Raw genomic sequence first — 18529 nt, 5'->3', positions numbered from 1 at the left:
AAAATTATTAGAACTTAATAAGTGATTTTACCAATATCATAGAACACATCACAAAATAAACATAACCAATTGTATTTCTACACACTGTATCAACCAACCACGTTTTTTGTCTTTTGTGTGTGTGTGTGTATTTTTGATGTTTTGACCTCTTGTAGCCTTGTTGACCCTGTAGGAATGACCCTTACAGAGCTAGCCAATTCCAAGATACAGGAAATAACTTGCCCATGAGGGCACCTTTCATTTGCAAACCAATTGATCCCTTGTCAAGTTCTTACTTGATACATATACATACCCCAACCATCTCTGTTATCAAGTTTTTACTTGCTATATACACAAATATATCAACACATATATCAAACAAGGAATTGATAGCTCCAATACACAAAGAACTCCACAAACTGATTTTTTTAAATCCACTGGAGAAATGACAAACATTAAAAACTTCCACCAAAGTATGCTTATGTGAGCACATATGGAACCTTTATAAAAACTGGCTGTGACGAAACATACGCTTAAAAATTTTAAAAGAAAAAAAATCTCCCCAAAGTAAACATAACTAAGTCTATAAATTATTTCAAAGTTGGTATAATTGTTCACTGGGAAACAATCTCTACAATGAGTATATATATGCCTTTTATTTTTATGTTATACTTCTCTTTACATTTAAATCTTATTCCTTCAAACTACGTAAACATTTTCAAGTGTTTATAAATACTTTCTAAAAATTATTGCTGTTAGCTCTTCTCCATGCCTTTCTTACTCATCTCATCCCCTCACACATTTGAAGTTGACCTCCCATCTCATGGCCAGCAACTCAACTTTAGGGTTTTTTATGGGGTCCCGTTGACCAAGAGGGGGTCCATTCACTCACGGGGTCCATCGTTGCTGAAGTGGTGCAATCGCTTAATTACTTACTCATCTACTCAGTCATTTATTTTGTCAGTGACTCATTCAATTGGTCAGTTATTCAATCCATGACTTACTGAAAGGGTCACTCAACTCACTTGGTCAGTCAGTTACTTATTTGATCAGTTGGTTACTCTCTTGGTTGATCACTTAATTAGTTTATTGGCCTGTAGGTCAGTCAGTCACTCTCCTAGAGGGTCATTCAGTGGTCTCTAAGTCACTCGCCCATCTATATACTCAACGGATCAGTGTTTAACCAATCATTAATTAAATAAATCATTAATATATAATCATTCAACAAATAATTATTCAGTGTCCATTTTGTGCTATGCACAGTATATAATGCTAAGAATATAATGTAAGCCAACAAATATTTTTAATGTCTTCTTAGTATTCTATTGGCTAAATATGCCTCATTTTTATCATACCCCTTAAATGTCATTAAAATTTTCTTTTCATTGTTTTAAATGGTGTTCCATAGGATTCTTAGACTACTTAGACTACTCTTGTGCTTTTTAAAAGGACAAATTCTTAGATATTCTTGTTATTCTCTTATCCTTGCCAATACTGGATATTACCAATCTTCTTATTCTTTATCGGTCTGAAAAGGAAGAAACAATATCTCATTTTAGTTTACTTTTCTCTGATTACTAATGATATTGACCAGGTTTTCATTTCTTTTGTGAAATGCCTATTAATGTTTTATCCATTTTCTTATTTTTTAAAAAAACTTTGATTATGGTGTTTATAATATTATATAGTCAAGTTTATCAGTCTTTTATTTCCTTTGTTACTTTTTGTTTAGATGTCAAGTTTAGTATGGATATACATATGTGACAGATTTTTTTGGTATAGGAATAACTAAAGTGAATGGATTTAAAACATACCAAAGAAGGCTGGGTATGGTGACTCAAGCCTGTAATCCCTAATCCCAGTACTTTGGGAGGCTGAGGTAGGAGGATGGCCTGAGCCCAGGAGTTTAAGGCTGCAGTGAGCTGTGATTGTACCACTACACTCCAGCCTGGGCGACAAAGCAAGATCCTCTCTCAAAAAAAAAAAAAAAAATACACGCACACAGACACACACGAAAGAAATTGCTGGAAATGTCCAACATATTTTATTCCATCTGTCACTGAGGATCAAAACTTCAAAGTCATCTTTAACTATTATTATTCTCCTCCTATTCTACCTTCTTATTCAGTCTATAATAAAGTCTTGTGACATCTCCCCAATATGATTTATTCCCACTAAGTCTTCAGCACTTCAGGCCTAGATCATTTTGCGACATTTCTCTATCACCTCTCTTTCCAATTTATACTATAACTAGCACTGGTGCAACCTTAATTTTCCTAAAATAATTATTTTAGCAAGTTCTTTCCCATTTCAAAAATTTTAAGGCTTTTTAATCAAGAAAACACAGTAGAGTTTCAAAGTATAATCTCAGGGTTGAGAAGGGACCTATCTAAACATGACTAAAAATCCAGAAGTAATAAAGGGATGATTGACAAGAACAACAGAACAAAAAATCAAAAATTTTCTGTCATGTATGCATGACAAGAAAAAAAGAATCACACTACGAACAGAATCAAAAAGATAAAAAGACAAAAAGACAACCTAGGGAAATATTTACAATTCATCTCACAAACTCAGAGCGATTTTCCTTAGTATAGAAAGCGCTCCCACAAATCAAAGTAAAAGGACAACGATCCAATATGAAAAAGCCACACATGACAGACCCACAGCTAGTATCATACTGAATGAGAAAAAACTGAAAGCCTTTCCTCCAAGACCTGGAATAAGACAGGGATGCCCACTTTCACCACTGTTATTCAATAGAGCACTGGAAGTTCTAGCTAGAGCAATCAGACAAGAGAAAGAAATAAAAGGCATCCAAAATGGAAAGGAAGAAGTCAAATTATCATTTGCAGGTATATGATCATATATCTAGAGAAACCTAACGACTCTGCCCAAAAACTATTAGAATAAACAAATTCAGTAAAGTTGCAAGATATGACTTTAAAACCAGTAGCATTTCTATATGCCAAGAGTAAATAATCCAAAAAAGAAAGCAAGAAAGTAATCCCATTGATGATATCTACAAATAAAATAAAATACCCAGGAATAAACTTAACCAAAGAAGTAAAAGATCTCTACAATGAAAACTATACAACATTGATGAAATGAGTTAAAAAAGACACAAAAAAATGGAAAGATAATCCATGCTCATGGATTGGAAGAATCAGTATTGTTAAAATGTCTATACTACCCAAAGCAATCTACAGATTCAATGCAATCCCTATCAAAATACCAATAACATCCTTCACAGAAATAGAAAAAATAATCCTAAAATGTATATGGAAGGACAAAAGACCCAGAATAGCCAAAGCCATTCTGAGCAAAAAGAATAAAACTGGAGGAAGCATATTACCTGACTTCAAATTACACTATAGAGCTGAAGTAACCAAAAAGCATGGTAATGGCATTCAAACAGACACAGAGACCAATAGAACAGAATACATAACCCAGAAATAAATCCCACACATCTATAGTGAACTTATATTTGACAAAGGTACCAAGAATATATAGTGGGTAAAGGACAATCTTCAACAAATGTTGCTAGGAAAACTGAATATTCATATGCAGAAGAATGAAACTAGACCCTTATCTCTCATTATATACAAAAATCAAATCTAAACAGATTAAATAAAGACTTAAATCTAAGACCTGAAACTATGAAACTACTAAAAGAAAACATTGGGGAAACACTTCAAGACATTGGTCTGGGCAAGACCGTCTTGAGTAATGCCTCCAAAGCATAGGCAATCAAAGCAAAATTGGACAAATGGGATTAAATCAAGCTAAAAAGCTTCTGCACAACAAAGGAAATAATCAACAAAGTGAAGAGACAACCCACAGAATGGGAAAAAATATTTGCAAACTCCCAGTCTGACAAGGGAATAACTAGACTATATCTGTCAGGAAAAGTGGTTCATGACAAAAGAAAAAAAAAAAATGAAGAAATAATAGACTATATATAAGGAGCTCCAACAACTCAACAGGAAAAAAAATCAAATAGGCTGGGCGCGGTGGCTCACGCCTGTAATCCTAGCACTCTGGGAGGCCGAGGCGGGCAGATTGCTCGAGGTCAAGAGTTCGAAACCAGCCTAAGTAAGAGCAAGACCCCGTCTCTACTATAAATAGAAAGAAGTTAATTGGCCAACTAATACATATATAGAAAAAATTAGCCGGGCATGGTGGCACATGCCTGTAGTCCCAGCTACTTGGGAGGCTGAGGCAGGAGGATTGCTTGAGCCCAGGAGTTTGAGGTAGCTGTGAGCTAGGTTGACACCACGGCACTCACTCTAGCCTGGGCAACAAAGTGAGACTCTGTCTCAAAAAAAAAAAAAAAAAAAAAAAATCAAATAATCCAATTTAAAAATGAGCAAAGGATCTAAACAGACATTTCTCAAAAGAAGACTACAAATAGCCAACAGATATATAAAAAAATGCTCAACATCATTAGTCATCAGAGAAATGCAAATCAAAACTGCAATGAGACATCACCTCACCCCAATTAAAATGAATTTTCTCAAAAAAACAGGCAATAACGAATGCTAGAAAGGACGTGGAGAAACGGGAACCTTCATACACTGTTGGTGGGAATGTAAATTAATGCAGCTACTATGGAAAACAGTATGAAGTTCCTCAAAAAACTGAAATATAACTACTATATGACCCAGCAATGCCAGTGCTGGGTCTATATCCAAAGGACAGGAATTCAGTATATTGAAAAGATATCTGCATTCCCCCATTTACTGCAGCACTATTCGCAATAGCCAAGATTTGGAATCAACCTAAGCATCCATCAACAGATGAATGGATAAGAAGTTAATGTGATCCAGCAATCCCATTGCTGGGCATCTACCCAAATGATCCAATGACACTCTACAAAAAAGACACCTGCACTCGAATGTTTATAGCAGCACAATTCATAATTGCAAGGCTGTGGAAACAGCCCAAGTGCCTGTCAATCCAAGAATGGATTAATAAAATGTGGTATATGTATACCATGGAGTACTATTCAGCTCTAAGAAACAATGGTGATATAGCACATCTTATATTTTCCTGGTTAGAGCTGGAACCCATACTACTAAGTGAAGTATCCCAAGAATGGAAAAACAAGCACCAGATATATTCTCCAGCAAACTGGTATTAACTGAGTAGCACCTAAGTGGACACATAGGTACTACAGTAATAGGGTATTGGGCAGGTGGGAGGGGGGAGGGGGACGGGTATATACATACATAATGAGTGAGATGTGCACCATCTGGGGGATGGTCATGATGGAGACTCAGACTTTTGGGGGGAGGGGGGGAAATGGGCATTTATTCAAACCTTAAAATCTGTACCCCCATAATATGCCGAAATAAAAAAAATAATAATAAAATAAAAAAAAGAAGTTAATGGTACATATACACATCAAATATTATATAGCCACAAAAAAAAAAATGAAATCCTGCCATTTGCAACAACATGGAGAGAACTGGAGAACATTATGTTAAGTGAAATAAGCCAAGCGCAGAAAAACAAAGCTCACATTTTCTCACTCACATGTGGGAGCTAAATATTAAAAACAATGGATCTCAGGGAGACAGAGCATAGAATGATGATTACCAGAGGCTAGGAAGGGTAGCAGTGAGGGGAGGATAAAGTGGAAATGGTTAATGGGTACAAAAATACAATTAGATAGTTACACAGAATAAACAATATTTGACAGCACAACAAAGTGACTATAATCAACAATAAGTCAGGGCAGGGGTCATCAAACTTTTTAAACAGGGGGCCAATTCACTGTCCTTCAGACCGTTGGAGAGTGCGGGGCACACATTCCACACATGCGCACTGTGGGCCTGGGACCAGTGGAGTCGCAGGCTAAGCCCGACAGGCAACGGAGGCAAAAACACTGGGCGGCCGGATAAATGTCTTTGGCGGGCCGCATGTGGCTGGCCAGCCATAGTTTGAGGACACCTGAGTTAGGGTATTCTTTAAAATAACTTAAAAAATGGAACTGGGATGTTCCTGACAAAAAGAAATGATAAATGCTTGAGGTGATGGATACTCCAATTGCCGTAATCTGATTAATTCACATTGTATGCCTGCATCAAAACATCACATGTACCCTATAAAGATATATAACTATTATGTACCTATAATTAAAAAATTTTTTAATTATAAAATTGAAAATGTTTTAAAAATTTTAAGCACATTCTTCTCATCCTAGCACTTAAAGCTATCCATAATCTAATTCTAATCTATATTTTTAACTTGATTTCTTACTACTCTGTTACACAAACCTTCATTTCAGTCAAGCTGCCCTTATATTCTAGTCTCTGAACATATCAAGCCTATTTTGCCTTTGTTTACCTCTTATTCAAGTTCCTTCCTCTTATGCAAAAATCAAATACTACCTAGTTTTGATTCCACCTTCTACTCTCTGGAGCCTTCTCTACACATCTCAACTCTAAGTGGTCTCAAATATCTGTAACTTTCATTATTTATCTTATCTGTCCAATTATACTGTAAGTCCTCAAGGAAAGGTAGCTATTTTAAATTTTTTATATCTCTTTTGGACTTAGCAAAGTAACCTTTACGTTGTAGGTATTATTAAATGTTTGGTGACGAATTAAAATTCCTTTTTAATACACAATCAACATGTATTTATTGAATGCTGCTCACGTGGTCCATACAGTATATGTATTTTTCTAACACACTGACTGCCTGCCACACTAGAAAAAACATTTTCTTCCCTGGAGCCACAGAGTTTTATTATAACTCTTTCTAATTTGTTATTTTTTATTGTTTTCTGTGTGTGAGTTATATGCAATGCAATCCATATTTTTAGAATTAAATTTTCAATATTCATTTTAACAATAAGATCATCAACAAGTAAGATTTTCACAAACCAACTGCAGGGTTTTGCTTCACAAGGCCCCAGGCTCAAAACTAGCCTGAGTTAAATACAACTTACATGGCAGTCAATGTGTAATCTTGCGTATGTTCCTCAAAGCATACACAATCAACTTGAAAAGATAAAGCTAACACTAGGGAAATAACGATCAAACAACCAAGCATGGCACATAATTAAACTATGTGAAGATGTTCTAAGACAAAAGAACTACAGAAATACAAAGAGTAAAAAAGAAGAAGGGAGAACATGAGCAAAAGTTAAAGTACAAAATAAGCACAGCTTGTTATTAGAAAGTGTGGCAATCAGCTTAAAAGACTGTAGTGAAGAATACTTGTTCAGGAGCCCTAGACAAAAGACTGAATAAATAGGGCATAAATTGGTACTAAGAGTATATTGACAGCCAGGAAAATTTAATAGATGGAAAATAATGAGCCACTGAAGAATTGGGGCCAAGGGAATACTATAATAAGGAATGTTAGAGTGGCATCTCTATTGAGGATAAATAGAAGGAAGAGACACTGGATTCTGAGAGGTGGATATTACTTTCAATATTCAGGCTCAGGAAATGAATGAGTCCTGAGGTTCAGGTGGTAAAGGAAAGAAAACAGAGATATGAAAGACAAAAGAAATATGCACATGTTGAATAGGCTAATAAAAGGTAAATGAAAGAGGTGGTTTAAAGATGATACCTAATTTAAAGCTTACATGATCAGGAGAGAAGGAAATTAAGGGATATAAAATGATGCTTTTCATTTGAAGCAAGCTGAGTTTAAGGAGAGGAGCAGAAACAAGAGCAAAGGACCAGCATTGGAAAAACCAGGAAGTCAGTGGAATGGCAAATAAGATTAGTTTTAAAATGAAAGAACTGGTCAGAAATTATAAAGATACTAAATAGGAGAAGAAATAATATATTAAACCATGATCAGTTGATACCAGCTTTGTATGAATAATTTTATCAGAAAAGCAACCAAAAGCTAAGGTAGAAGTTCCCAAACTGCCTCCATGTGGAGAAGCCCTTAGAGTGTTAGTAATTTTTTTCATGACACCTCTAGGCCAAAAGAAATACTTAAGTAGGCAGGTTCAAATGACTTGGTAAGTATTAATGTCCTTACAACTTGGTGTCTCTTGTGCACTGTACAACTTATGAAATCTTGGAATCAAACTGGATACTACCACACCCTCCTTTCCTGTTCCACATATATTTTCACATAGTAGTTGTTTTTTAGCAGAGCAACCACTGAAGATGCAGCTTTACAAAGATATGATATTGCAGAAAGGGATGTAGGTATCTAATGTTAAAACTATAAACTATCTCAAATTAATAGTTTAAGCCCAAGGAGCTCTGGGCACCTCAGCACACAGTTTAGGAAACTGGAAGCTAAGGAGCCTAAAAAGGGAAGAAAAAAGTAATGGGGCAGGAGCAAACCAAAGTTCTTAGCACAGTTAACCACAAGAGGGCAGCACAATAGTTGGGAGGAGCAGCACAATGGGGGTTCAAGGAGATACAAAGGCTATAAGACCCTTTAGCCAGTTCAAGACTTAAAAGTCCTTTTTCTCCCTATACTAAATAGGAAGAAACACTGGTCACTGGCAGATCACCTTATGTGGAGGCATTTTGCCCTTCTCTAAATCTCTTCTGCCTTCCCAGCCATGATAATAGCCAAGACTTTTATAAGAGCCAAGCAGTTTACTACTTTGCATGCGTCTCATTCAATCCTCACAATGATCTCACAAGAAAAGTAAGGTTCAAAGAGATTTTATATACTACAACTCTTAGATGGTAAGAACATCAGGATTCAAACCCAGATCTTACTCCAAAGCCAATGTTCTTTCCTATTCTGTCTCATCCCGCTTTGGAGCAATAGCCAAGTGTAGAGAAAATATATCACTTTCCCTTACCATACATAAGACACATGTCTCACATCACTACAGGCACTAAAGAAACAAGCTATTCCTTAACCAGTCCCTAAAACATACTATAAACTGCAAATACAGCTCATTCGGTTAGAGCAAAAATAAGCATGATGTGTTCATCTTGCCAGTCAGTATTGCAGCTTTCCTGTACAGGTGAACACATGTGCTATTAAGGCAAGTGCTGTACACATCTAGTTTGTAGATATGTTACACACCAATAGATAAGTGCACATACAAGCAAGTGATTCTCAAACTTAATGTGATTAAAAAGTGAGGTAGATGTAGGGGAAGGGAGGCCAAAAGTTGATTATTCATCTCCAAATCTGTTGGGTGTTATGTCAGAATACAGATTGAGCATCCCTAATCGAAACTCTGAAATGCTCCAAAATCTGAAACATTCTGAACACCAACATGACACCACAAATGGAAAATTCCACACATAAGTACTTAACGCAAACTTTGCTTCATGCACATTATCAAAAATATTGTATAAAATTGCTTTCAGGCTATGTGTATGAGATATATATGAAATAAATGAATTTCCTGTTTAGACTTGGGTTCCATCCCCAAGATATCTCATTAGGTATATGGAGATATTCCCAAATCTGAAAAAGTGTGAAACTGGTCCCAACCATTTCGGATAAGGGATACTTATCCTGTATTTGCAGTAGCCCCTACAACTCACTTGTACAAACCTATTATGAAACCAAAAGCAATCATCATCCGCCTATTCCCACTACTAGTTTCCTTCTTCACATTTCGCCCTCCCTCTATGACATACTCAGCCACTCCTACCCTTTCATTCAGAGAAAAGGAGTTTCTCCAGACATTAATAATCACCGGAAAACAAACTGGGTAAATTCAACCGACACAGCAAGCTTAGGCAGATAAAACCATTCAGGAAGCATTCAATGTGGCAGCAGAAACCCCAACAAGAACAGCAAACGTGTCTTCTCAAAAGGTGTCTCTTATTACTTGGGAACATTTCTCTTTGAAAGACTTAGGAATCTCTGGCCTCCTGGGGAGAGAGGGTAAGGGGCAACGTTTTACTTTCCTCTACATAGCCATGTGATTTGTAAAATCCACGAGAGAAATGCTTCTGAAAGGGTCCAAGAGCAACCAGAAACACCCCAAAATTACTCTCTGGCCCACACTAAAAGTTCAGCACTGCCATTTCCAGAGAAGTAAGCAACAATGAGCCCTGCCTGTCTACACAGGCTTCCAACCTCCCTACGCACGCACTCACTCGGCTCGCGACACCCTGGCCCTCACCGCTGCGATAAGGGACAGCCGCCGGGTCGCATACCCACCGTCGCGGGAGGGGGAGGAAGGGCCTCTTTTTCGGCAGAAGACAAACAACTCACATCTTGTTCCCGTTGCCCGCTTCCGAAACCTAAAAAAAGCAGCAGCAGTTACCACCACCGCAGAAATCCAAGGGAAATAGATGCTCCTTTCTAGGCTGTTCAGACGTCTAGAACATTTTTAGCGGGCATAAGCAAGTGAGGGGACTACAAGGCACACACGGATGCAAAAACATCAACAGCAAGACATTCGTTCTAGGGTACTAGCGTCTTAAACAGGAAGATTTTCTAGCTGGAAAGTTTACTGCCACGGGCAGAGGGAAGGCGGGATCGGGAGGTGGCAAGCGTGCAGACACAGCGGCCGCCCCCCACCCGGAGGCCAGGCAGCGACAAAACCCACCTGCTGCGCTGATCGGGCGGCGACGGAGCGCCCTCAGGCTCGCTCGAGCTGTTCCCACCCGGCGCCTCCGGCGGGCCAAGGTCCGCGAAGCCCCGGAGCGGACCCGGGTCGGAGCGTCCGCCAGGCTGGGCCCTCGGGGGCCCTCCCGTGCGGGCTGGGCTCCCACTCACATCCCTTGGCGGCAAGGGGGACCAGGCCTCTCCCCGCGCTGAAGCAGCCCTCCGCCCCGCCGCGCGCCGCAAGCCCGAGGCCAGGGGCCCGAGGGGCCGGGGGGCCCAGGCGGCGGCGCGAACTCGCGAGCGAGCCGGGTGCCAGCCCAGCCTGTCAGCGCCCGGGAGGCCGTTAGCGGCGGCCGCTGCTGCCCCCTTCTGCTCCTCTTCCTCTCTCCTTCCTGCAGCCCACACCACTCCCACTCCGGGCAGCCGGGAAGCCCGTCACAGCCGTTGTCTCCACCCTCTCTGGGGCCACACGGTCTTCTCAGCGCCGCAGGCGACACCGGCTCGGGCGCCCTATTAGCGTCCGACTCGGCCTCGGGGCCGGCCTGCGGTCGGGCGGCCTGTAGGCGGAGGACAGAGCCGGGCGTGGGCTGGGGACAGAGCCCGGCGCGCGTCCCCGCACTGCGCGTGCGCCGCTCGGCGCGCGCAGCGGAGCTAACAGGGGTGGGCCGCGCAGGGCTGTGGCCTCCCGGGAGGCCGGCCGGCGCGCTTGGAGATTCCTCGGGCTGCCCCCGGGCTTGAGCGCGCAGGGAAGTTGAGGTGGCCGCTCCTCATTAAGCCCTGGGGCCCCGCAGGGGCTGGGTGCCGACGCTGGGCCCGGACCGCCCCTGATGGGCGTGTGTGTGTCCGCCCCCCGCTGAGGAGGCGGCTGGGAATGAGTCAGCCTGGCCAGCGCCCTTTGCGCACTGCCTGGCACCGGGGGAGGCCCGGCTGCCTCCGCACGGAGACTCCCCTCCCGCACACTGCTGTCTGCTTTCTGCTTTCGCTTCCACATTCCGGGTACTGCAGACCTGTGCTTCCCCAATGCAGGCTGCTAGGCCGAGGCAACACGCCGACACGCACTGTTTGGAGGCAAGGCAATCCCAAGCGCCTGACTCCAATCAGGCACCTCTGCTGGAAAGGAGTGAGGGTGAGATGAAGCGCCCAACTCTCAGCGGGCTGGCAACAAGGCCTACCGAATGAGGAGAAACGATTTCCACCGTTCCCAAAAGCCTCATTTATTTACTCAATTATTTACTGAGCGCCTACCAGGTGCCAGCTGTAGGCCCTCCAAGGATGCTAGGTGAACACAACTGACATACTCCTTGCCCTAGAAGCGACAAAAGCTTGAAATGCATACTTTGCCTGGTAATTGTCACTAAGCAAATGCATGATTTAATGCTGCTGTGTACATAATGCAAAGAAAAGGAGTAGAAAGTGAGGAGGGGGTGTGCTATTTTAGGGTGGCCAGGAAAGACCACCTAGATTAAATGACATTTGAGCAGAGATCTGAAGGATGATCGTGAACCAGTCCTGTAACTGGGAAAAGAGTTTCAGGCAGAGAGTCTCCCAAAGACAAAGATCCTGAAAATGGGGATGTGTTTGGCAAGTTCAAGGACCAGGAAAGCAGTCACTGTAGCTGGAGGACAGCGAAGGAGGGGGCAGTGGTAAGAAGTGGGGCCAAAGAAGTAGCCTGGAGCCACACTATGTAGGACCTATTTCACTTAGGACCCCTCTCTCTGTCAACCTAAATGAAGTGCTGTGTTCATAGCTCCTGTTTCGCCATACGCAATTGATGCTGCTATTCAGGTCTGTCTTGTACTTAATGGTTTCTTTAAATAAACCTCATCAAAGCAACTCCTGCATTTCTTCTTACATAAGAGCCATTGCAAAAGGTCTTTGAGCAAATGATAGCGGGATAGGAATTAACTTGAATTCACACTGACTCCTTTAAAATAAATAATAAACTACAGCCATGGTTTTCTCATAAGAGGGAGGCATTTACAGGGAAACTGCATTCCTATGGTTGTTGTCTTACACGCAAAATATGCTGCAGAGTCCTTCTTTATTTAAGAAATTAGAAATAGGAGTTGTGACTCAATGGCAAATGTAAAATCTGCTTAGAATGTTAAGGCTACAGTTACAAACAGCAACCACCATAAGAGTTTTCTTTTCCTGCAAACAAAAGCTGTTACAAGGGTAGAAGCTAGAATACAGACCCACACAAAGAAGTGCCAAAGGTGGCCTTAATGTCATAGTTAAATGAAAAGCATCAGAACTGCGGCAACATTATCTTTTGTGGGGGAAAAAGATGCTTGTTTTAGAAATATGAAACAGTGCAGTTACATCCATTATAAGTGATGTCTCTACATTTTGCCAATTATTTGTTTATTCAGCTAGGCCTGGTATCTGTTACTGTCCATGGCCTGTTTGCAGGGAGAAGCCATTTGGAACTAGTGAATATCGAGGATTTTTTTGTGGGAGAAGGATTTTTTTTAATATTAGAGATTTAGGTTTGGAAGACAAGGTGGATAAGGGAAACATATTATTCATAAGCTTTTAGGATTGAGAAATCCTCTGTCTACCCACATGGAAAGATAAAGAGACTTGCTTAGTGTTGTTCAGAGAGTGAAGGCCTCTCTCCTCGCTCATATATGATTTTAAGCCAGTGCCACCCTGGAATGTTGAGCATTTTTTCACACTGTGTATTAGAGAACTTCTGAGCTCTCTATGTGTTTCTGATAGTGGTGTAGCTAGAAATTTTCTCCCCATGGAAAACATTTCAGAAAGCTTCCCCTATTATTTGATAATGATTAAAGAGAATTCCAAGGAATCTGTCCAAGTCTTTCATGACATTCTTTTGGGAAATATGAAGAAATAAGAAATGTAAACTGGGTAGTAACACATTTATATTCAAAACTGAGTGTATGACAAGATCCAAAGGTAAAAATTAACAGCTAGTTGTCAACTGTGGAGCTATGTGTAGGGTGTTATGAGCGTCTGTCCCGTCCCCTGTAGTAGGAGTGTGGCAGCAGTGGTTCTTGGCTGCCATGCCCCAAACCCACCCCCACAACAAGACTGACTCAGTAAGTGTGAGTTAGGGTCTTGGCATTAAAAATAAATAAATAAAAGTTTAGGTAGTTCTGATGCAAAGCCAAGGTTGAAAATCCATGGCCAAGGGGTTAAGGACTTAAGCTGGAGAGTCCAGCCAACACAGGTTTCAATCACAGCTTTTGCCAAGGAAGTTTTAAATTTTCAAAACCTCCATTTCCTCATCAGTATAATGAGCATAGTAATATCTCCCTTGAAGAGAGATTTTGGAGATTAGATGAAAAAGTAGTTTTAAACCCTTAGTACAGTTATTAAATGCCCATTATGGATGCAGCAGGACCAATTTACAGAGATCACTAGGGTCTTCTGGTGGTCTGGTTCAAGAATCAGCTGTTGGTGATAGACGGTGAGTCCTGCAGACAAGCTAGTTAAGACTGGGTGTTAGGCTTGATTGGTAAAGTCCAGGGAAGAAAAAATTGTTTAGAGAGTGGTCATTTTGCAAGGTCAATTACAATTAAGGTGGGCCCTAGTCTAGTAGGACTGGTGTCCTTACTAGAAGAGAAGACAGAGACACAAAGGGAGAAAAGTCATGTGAAAGGGAGGCAGAGATTGGAGTGATGCACCTATAGCTGTGGAACACCTGGGGTTACTAGAAGCTGGAAGACACAATGAAGAAATCCCCCAGAGAGGCTTCAGAGGGACCATGGCCCTGCCAACAGCTTGATTTTGGAAGTTTAGCCTACAAACTATGAAGGAATAAATTTCTGTTGGCTTAAGCCCCCCACTTTGTGGAACTTCACTACAGCAGTCTAGGAAACTAATACACCACCCTACATACCTCAAATAGAAACAAAAAAAAGCCTTGAGAATAACTTTCTCTTCTCCCATCCACATCTAATACTGTCTCCCACCAAACTTGAGGTAACTGTCCCTTTGGAGGAGAAAAACACTGTTTCTTTGCTTTTTCCTTTCGTGTAATGGTGTTTCTGTTTGTTTATTTGTGTACTGTTATCTCTACCTGTTATGCATTAAGCATAAAATGATGTAACAGTCTTAAAGCAAACTCCTTTGGCTGTGTACTACTCTACTGCTACAAGAATTTTAAGATCGTGTGCTTTCCACTCAGATACCGATTCAGCTCTTTTACTACTCACAGGAAATGTTCTGGGAATCAACAGCATTACAAGTAATAAAATTTTTAGTAAGAATGATGACTATGGAAATTTTTTAAAACAACTGCTAATTGCTAGCATAGACATGTTTTAAGACTCATGAATTTAGGGTTTCATTCCTGTGAATAATAAAAAAAAGACTCATGAAAACTTACTGCTGTACATTTTAGCAACTATTATCCTTAGTAAAGGGCTTTTAAGTATATCTGTTGAGGAAACTGCTTTTTTCTTTTTTAATTTCACAAATAAACATTAATACATACTAATTGTGGATAATCCAAACAATATAGAGGATAAAGTGTACAAAGCGAAAATTCTTCTAACCCCTTTTCTAGCTCTCTTCACTTTCCAGGGACAACCATTGACGACAGTCTGAAGTGTAATCTTTCAAACTTAACTTTTCCCATGCACCTTACTACATATTACCTTTAGAATTTTCAGCTCTGTAAATAAAACAGATAATTCTACATGTTTTTGTTACCATCTTCTCACTTAACTTATCTTGGAGATCTTTCATCTCAACATGTACTGCTTTCCCTCATTCTTTTTAACTCTTACGCACTGTCAATAAAATAGGTAACTAACATTTTATTAAATAATTCCATTTATGAACATTTAGGTTTCTAATTGTTCACAGTTACACAGTGCTATATTTGAACATCATTGTGCATATATTTCATGGGCACAAAAGTATTTCCTAGGATAGACACACAGACTCTGGACCAAAGGAAATGTAAATTAAAAATTTGCTGGCTAATGCCAAATCAACTTCCAAAAATCCCAGAGCAGTATATCAATGCCTATTTTTCCATAATCTCACTAACTCTGGATATTATGATCTTTAGTTTTAGGTAATTTCAATTTGAAATCACATTCATTCCAATAGTGCAACAAATATATTTATTAAACATCTCTTATGTGATGGGTACTCTGCAATTGTTACATACTCATTCATATGTTATACAGCTGCTATTCTACCTATTCTTGCCTCCATTATTTGTCTTTAATACATTTTAAAGTAGACATAATAATATTAGATTATAATATCTACAAATCATATTGATCAACCAAGTAATTATTCAGTCACATTGAAATATACTTTTGAGTGGTATAGCTTCCCTGTACCATTTTTATTAGAGAAGAAAATGAATCCTTTGAGAGCATGCTGGTGAAATACAAAGACCAGAGATTGTTACTAAGTGGGAGACTTTGATCAGTTATTTAAGCTTTCTGAACTTCTATTTCCTAGTCCCCACAATGAGAATAATAGGGGTACTTAACCTTTTAGGACTGCTTTGGCATTATAATGAGATAACGTGTAGAACACACTCAACAAGTCCCTGGTAACAATAATAGGTAACTTCAGAGTGCACACAACACCCCAGGCATTGTTCAAGGGCTTTATATGTATTAAATAAATCATTTGAGTGTCACCACAACACTATGAGGTGGTTACTTGCATTATCTTCATTTTAAAAGTAAGAAACTGAGGCACAAAGGAATAACTTTCCCAGGGTCTCCCAGAAATCCTGCTGGGCCAGGACTGAACCCCAGAGGGACTGGCTGCACAACTCTCCTAACAACCATACTCTACTGTCTCCTGAATACACAAGCAAGCAGTATATATTATTTCCTTTACTCTTCCTGCTTACAGCAGAGCCTATCCAAATATGCATCCCTACCTACAGAATTTTAAATATGGTGATGGAAAATGATTCATTAAATTGATAAGCTTTACATTAACATATAAGGAATCAGGTAACATTATGTATGTATAATGTATAACAAAGGCTTCTACCCATTGATAGATTTCTTGTTTGCTGGAACAGCTCCCAGATGTTATACTGTAGAAAAGCATCTCTCAAAATGTAGTCCATGGAGCAGCGGCATCAGTACAATGTTTCCCAAAAAATAAGACCTACCTATAAAATAAGCCCTAGCAGGGTTTCTAAGCATTTGCGCAATATAAGCCCTACCCCGAAAATAAGACCTAGTGATGGGTGTGGCTACGCAGTGTATCTGCACAACCCATGCTTTTAGTGGCGAAGCGGTAAAGAAGAAGAGCAGCCCTTCTCATCTGCCCCCTCAGGACAGCTACTATCCCAGAGGTGACTGGAAAGGTGCGGGCAGCCCCACCAACAAGGTCGGCTCCCCCTGGCAGGTCCCAGCCATCCTGTGCATGCTGCAAGCTGAGGCTTTGACGGGAGAGTCTCCTCAGTGAAGTGAGGACCCAGACGCTCCACTTTAGGTATTGTGTGTCCCCAGGGGGAAGAAGGAAAGTTGTGGCTGCCATTTTAGTATGATGATGTTCCAGAAGAAGACAACTTAACTATATTTGAACAAATGTAGATTGTTGTACCGTACTTAAAAAAAAATAATACATCCCCTGAAAATAAGCCCTAGGGTGTCTTCTTGAGGAAAACTAAATATAAGATACTGTCTTATTTTGGGGGAAACACGGTATTACCTGGGAACTTATTAGAAATGTAAATTCTTGAGGCCCAATCCAGACCTCGTGTATCAGAAACTCTGGAGGTAAGGCCCAGCTATTAATATTTGTGTTTTAATAAGGCTTCCTGATGATTCTGATGCTTGCTGAATTTAACAAGCATCTGCAACGTTTAAGAACCACTATTGCAGAAAATGCATATAATGAATGAAGTAAAACAAATAAGCCAAAGAACTTAAGGTGACTTTCATAATAAACGAGCAATGTGGGGAGAATGGGGGGGCAGATGGAATGGGAGGTGAGTAATGAAATATAAGTGAGGCACAGATGTAGTAGTACCTGAATTGGTGGATGAACAAAAGAAGGCATCTTTATCTGAAGTTGCTGCAGTATGTGGAAGGGAATAAGAAATGGATGGCAACAGAGAACTTTAAAACATTTTGCTTTTAAGTTGTAAAGTAGACCCACATTCATGCCCTTAAAAACAACTTTAATTTTCTCTTCAAGAATTATTATTATTAGTTTTTTGAGACAGAGTCTCACTTTGTTGCCCAGGCTAGAGTGAGTGCCATGGTGTCAGCCTAGCTCACAGCAACCTCAAACTCCTGGGCTCAAGCAATCCTGCTGGCTCAGCCTCCCGAGTAGCTGGGACCACAGGCATGTGCCACCATGCCCAGCTAATTTTTTCTATATATATTAGTTGGCCAATTAATTTGTTTCTATTTATAGTAGAGAGAGGGTCTCACTCTTGCTCAGGCTGGTTTCAAACTCCTGACCTCGAGCAATTCACCAGCCTCGGCCTCCCAGAGTGCTAGGATTATAGGCATGAGCCACCGCGCCCGGCTGAGAATTCTTGACTATTAAGCTTGTGTTTGTTTGAATACGGTTACTGTATAGTGTCTAAACTATATGGGAACCCCTAGTTTTATTAAGTTTACATTAAGTTAAATGAGTCAAATTGAGTTCACTTCATACAAATCAAACAAATTCTAAAATCACAAATGTTGATGCTGAAGGACCTTAGGAATCACAGAGATCATTGATTAGAGACAATCATCAGGTCCAAATACATGTTCTACAAGTTATACACTTTGCAAAGATAAGGCAGCCTAAGCAACATACCTATTAAATATTTCTTGTCCAGTAAAGTAAGTATAGGAAAGGCCTATTATATAAAAACATTAAGAGACCTACCTTTGTAGACTATGAAGGCAGGAACCATATCCGTTTCATTACCTACTATATATCCAGCATCCATCAAAGTTTGACACATAGCAGATGCTAAAAAAAAAAAAAAAAAAAAAAAAAAAATGCTATTGTATAAGTCAGAGGTCCTCAAACTTTTTAAACAGTGGGCCAGTTCACTGTCCCTCAGACCGTTGGAGGGCCGTTG

At 40.1% G+C, this 18529-nt stretch overlaps 1 protein-coding gene across 5 annotated transcripts in view; it reads right to left on the bottom strand.

Annotated features, from left to right (window-relative positions):
• Window positions 1-11247, bottom strand: part of JAK2 (Janus kinase 2) — a 91726-nt gene extending 80479 nt beyond the window's left edge. Inside the window, exons 1-2 of one of the 5 annotated variants that reach the window (XM_012737828.3) lie at window positions 10490-11246; window positions 10099-10181 (exon numbers count right to left, since the gene is read on the bottom strand). The gene's annotated coding sequence lies outside the window, so the exon portion shown is untranslated. Of the gene's footprint in view, window positions 1-10098; window positions 10183-10489 lie in introns of those variants that run through there. The other 4 variants (XM_012737833.3, XM_076008676.1, XM_012737842.3 and 1 more) reach the window with 4 other exon arrangements.
• Window positions 11248-18529: the final 7282 nt, after the last annotated feature.

This window comes from Microcebus murinus, chromosome 12, assembly GCF_040939455.1.
Source record: "Microcebus murinus isolate Inina chromosome 12, M.murinus_Inina_mat1.0, whole genome shotgun sequence".
NCBI classification, from domain to species: Eukaryota; Metazoa; Chordata; class Mammalia; order Primates; family Cheirogaleidae; genus Microcebus; species Microcebus murinus.
This window is presented reverse-complemented; position numbering and strand designations above follow the sequence as displayed.